The following is a 4,830-nucleotide window of genomic DNA, read 5'->3' as shown; positions in this document are numbered from 1 at the left end:
CGGGCCCACTAGAATCGCTGCCAAGATTGACTGCTGGGCCAAGATTATTCCCAAATCACAGGCCAATGCGATTCCTTGGAAAGGGCAACACTGTCTGGGGCGCAAAAATTTCTACTGGCCCAATGCCATTATGCGAGATTCCGGGTTGCGGGAGAGCGGAGAGGAAACGGATTTTGCACCAAGACTGACACAGTAGGAAGGAGTATCAGGTGATGAGGGAATCCATCAATCTACATTCCCCTAAACCTAGAGCAGAATTTACAGTTCATCTAGTTTAATGGCTCCGGATCGAACCCACGGACCATGACTCATTGGGAACAGCTCCACCTCGGGTGCAAATGAATAGGATCAGGCCCCATTTTGGACCCAGAGGCTTGTTCAGTAGCACGGTGTCTGCAGAAATAAGGCGAAGGTAGAATGAAAACCGGCGCTGCGGTCCTTCTGCTCAAGCGGTTCGTTCACACCCTCGCATTAATAAAGTGGGTTTTACCTTACATACGAGAGTGGCTGCGTCCTTAACTTACTGCCTCCTCGTTGAATAGGAAAGGTCCCCAACTCTAATCAACAGGACAGCTCTGGAAACGTCGCGGAAGATTTCTGAGCATTCTCCGAGCAGCAGAGCTCGCACAATGAAATCTCTGTCTTGAACTGAGATTTCCACAACGTCTTTAGATTGGATTATATGTGAAAAGTACCCGAGAAGTGACCTCTTCTGTAGGTCCCATCCTCAAAGGCACTCGGGTCAGGCTGCGATGAGTCTTGTGAGCCGAGTCAAGGGATTCGAACCGTCGCTACAGACTCACGTGAAACAGAGCGAGGTCACAGTCCCACGCAGTGTGATCCACTCACAGGCTTGGCAACCGATCTTATGAAATGAAGGGGTTTAGGCTCGCCTAAATCTGCATAGGATCGTTCAGTGAAATGTATTGATTCTTTTTTGCAACGAGATATCAAGGGGACAAATATCCCCCATCGGGCTAGAAATGACATACATTAGAACTATACGTTAGAACCAGTCGGGGGACTCAGCGGGAGATTTCCTAAATGAACCGGGACTGCTCTGCTCTTGCGGAGTTCCCGGTCATTTAAAATAAAGCCTAAACAGGAAAATTTTCCTTTGGGTTTGGGTCGTGCCCGATGAGACCAAGACTTAAGCAGTAAGTGGCAAATAAAGCAAATGGACTTTCACCAGTACAATCCTAGACAGAGCTAAACCCATTGACTTCTACTCGAGAGTGAGTGTGCAGTGCATGTAGCAGTTAGAACGTCATAGTGTCCAAATCCACACCCAGCAATGAGGCTTACTCTCTCTCAGCCTACCTACCCCATAGGGTTATTGTGAGGATACAGTAGAGGAGGGGAGAACCATTGATAACCATTGATAATAGACAGGGACAAAACAAAATGTGAAAAAAACACATTAAAGAGTTTTTCTGATTGGCACAAGGGCCAGCAACTTTATTATTAGATTATTCCTTTAACAGACTAATTTTTGCTAACTAGAGCAAATTTTGGAATTACACAGAACTGTCCTGGCCTCAAAATGGAGAGAGCAGCATGCTGTAGCCTTCAGCATAGAGATGCAAATATCTCAGCTGCTTCAGGCAGTGGCTTATTCACAAAATGTTTAACATTCAAAGAAAAGCAGTGTGTAACAACAAGTAGTCAGTCAGAGAACTGAACTTGATGCCGCCACCAGAAAAATGATCAGTTTGGGAGGTGGGGGATACTGCTGTGCTGGGAAGAAAATGAAGATCATGTGTATCTTATCACACAATGTCTGTACATTATTATTGTTGCCTTCATCACTGAAATTACATCCTGTCTCCTTTAATCTGTAGACTGCTTACATATCTATAACAATATGAGATCTCTTTTTGAAAACACCCTCCTCTGGGAGTTTATTATTCAAATATTTAATAAAAAATACTCTGCTGTTTAAAAACAGGCTGAATGTTTTCAGTGTGAAACCTTGTTGGGGTTTCTTTACTTTATCATGGAAATTGGTAACACACATTCCATAGCATACCTTTGCCTTGATTCAAAGAGCTCTTGAAAAAACCCATCCGAAACAGGAGTATAGCTTGCATCCTGTTGAGTGTTTTCTGGCAGCTGTGGATTCTCTTCCCTGTGAGACTTGGATGTTCTCCTGTGGATTCTCCCTCCTGGGAGGTGCCTGCCATCTTGGAGCCCTCCCCTTGGCTGGATCTGTACCTGAAAAGGAATAAAAAGACTTTTATACTCTTAGAAGATTTTCTTATGGACTATATTAATGATATAGAGCCCCGTGGCACAGAGTGGTAAGCTTGCAACTCACAATCTGAGTTCGATCCTGGCAGAAGTTGGGTTCAGATAGCTGACTCAGCCTTCCATCCTTCCAAGGTCAGTAAAATGAGTACCCAGTTTCCTGGGGGTGAAGTGTAGATGACTGGGGAAGGCAATGGCAAACCACCTCGTAAAAAGTCTGCCAAGAAAACGTTGTGATGCGATGTCCCACCATGGGTCAATAATGACTCGGTGCTTGCACAGGGGACTACCTTTAATGATATTAATGATATTAATGATTAATATTAATGATAAACTTACCTGTTGACTCCAAGTATCCATTTTGATGCAATAAGTACTTACAGTCTGGGAGTAGAAGTATACTTCCTGGCAACAGGATTTGAGACGTGTATTGGTATATTTATGAATATTGGATGTTAACTTTGTATTTATTCTTGTCTATTTATTGTTATTTATTACTGTTTGAGCACCTTGCACTTTATATACATGAAATATAACTTTCCAAAATTATAACTTGGTTGCACGGTGCACTTTAAGAACTTAAGGTCTGTGGGTTGTTACCGCAGCAGGTCCTTGTCTTTGTATTGATTTAAAGAGCAGCTGCTACCTGGTCAGTTACACCAATGCTGGTAATCTTGGACATTTCTTTAAAGCAATGGTGGCCACCCTTTTGGTAAACATTCCACAACTCTACTCCACAGTATGAGGAAGTACCACTCTAGAATGTACTTACAGGTATATCTGCAGCCCTAGAATGGTTTGTGTCTCTAACTACTGAGGCATGGAGAAGGCAGGAGTACGTGTCTGACTCTATGCTACAGCTGGGCTCAAGAACTCTCTTTCCTAGAAGTGTCACACATCTCACTGTCTTAAGCCAATGGTCTTCAACCTTTCTAGAGCCAGAACCTACCTTTCACCCCAGGAGATAGTATGGGACCCACTGAGATGCTACTACATGACAGGATATCATGCAGTAGAGCCAGTGTGGTATAATAGTTGGGTTGTTGGACAGAGATCTGGGAAATCCAGGTTTGAATCTGCCAAGCAAGCTCAGGGGGTGACCTTGGGCCAGTCACATACTTGGAGCCTAACTTTCCTCTCAGGGTTGCTGTGAGAATAATATGAAGGAGAGGAGAATGATGTAAACTGCTTTGGATTCATATGGGGGAGCAAGGTGGAGTAAAAATGAAGCAAATGCACATAAATAAATGTGAAGTCACTGTCACATGACAGGGAGGGGCAAAGAAGTTTGGCATTACTGGTGTCCAAGCCAGGACTAGGGGCAGCAAACCAGAGAGCTGGGGACAGGAAACACAAGTGGAGCACTAGGAGGTGAGCCAGAGTGAGGAATAAGCTAAGGGTCAAAACCACGGAGGAACAGTCTCATCTGGGGGTGGCTTTACCTCTCTGTGCCACTGTTTCTCTCAATATGTGTCCAAAGACAGTCACAAGGCATGGCTCCCTTGTGCTTTATGCATGCACACTCTGATCAGGTCCTTCCAAAAGGCAACTAAAAATGTCAGGGATCATGACTCAGCGAGTGGGCTCTGTGACCCACCTGAAGGTCTCAACAACTCAGGGACAGGAGACCACCACCTTAACCAGCCCGTTACATAGTGTTGTTCTTAACCAGACTTGTTCTTGTATCTTCTGGCTGAGTTTAAGAAGCAGAACTTTCAGAGCGAAATTTTTCACAAATTTCATTATGCTTGCTTCTATCAACATACTATTTCTCCAAATCTCGTATTTTTTCTTAACGTATCTTTAACTGTGATTTCTAGAAATTCATACCATATTGCCTTTCTATTGCATTTCAGTGTCTATATTTATCTTTGATCCATTTGTAGAAGATAGACCATGGAACAATAATCTATTTCTATTTCTATTAACAATAATCTTCTTCTATTTGTCCTTTCATTAATGAAGTTAACTTGTCCATTTCTACAGTTTCTATTATTTTCGCTATTAATTCCTCTTGCTGAGGTATTATCGGACGTTTCCAGTAAGACACTAATAGAATTCTGGCCGCTGTTACTACATGAATTGTGAGATGCTTCTGTTCTTTGTTCATGTCCTGTATACAGTTTAACAAGAATGTCTCTAGTTTAAGGGGAATTGAAATCTGTAAAACAGCTTGTAACAATGTGTGCACCATTATCCAAAATCTATGTACCTCCTTACAGGTCCACCACATATGAAAAAATGTCCCTGTATGTTTCTCACATTTCCAACACTTATTTGGCATATTTTTATATATTTTAGGCAGTCTATCCGGTGTTAAATACCATCTGTAAAACATCTTGTATAAATTCTCCTTAAATGCAACAGACTTAGTAATTTTAACATTCACTTTCCATATCTTATTCTATTGTACCAAATCAATATTATGTCCTAAGTTCTGTGCCCATAAAGTTTTACACTTTTCCAACCCTTCATTTGTTTTCATTTGCATTAAAAATAAGTACATTTTCTTAATCAATTTTTTATCTGAATCACATAACAGTTTTTCAAATTCTTTTTGTTCTAGATAGAAACCTCCCATTT

The sequence above is a fragment of the Eublepharis macularius genome, chromosome 8, assembly GCF_028583425.1.
Source record: "Eublepharis macularius isolate TG4126 chromosome 8, MPM_Emac_v1.0, whole genome shotgun sequence".
In the NCBI taxonomy this organism is placed as follows: domain Eukaryota; kingdom Metazoa; phylum Chordata; class Lepidosauria; order Squamata; family Eublepharidae; genus Eublepharis; species Eublepharis macularius.
The sequence above is the reverse complement of the archived record's forward strand: the minus strand, read 5'-3'. Positions refer to the sequence as shown.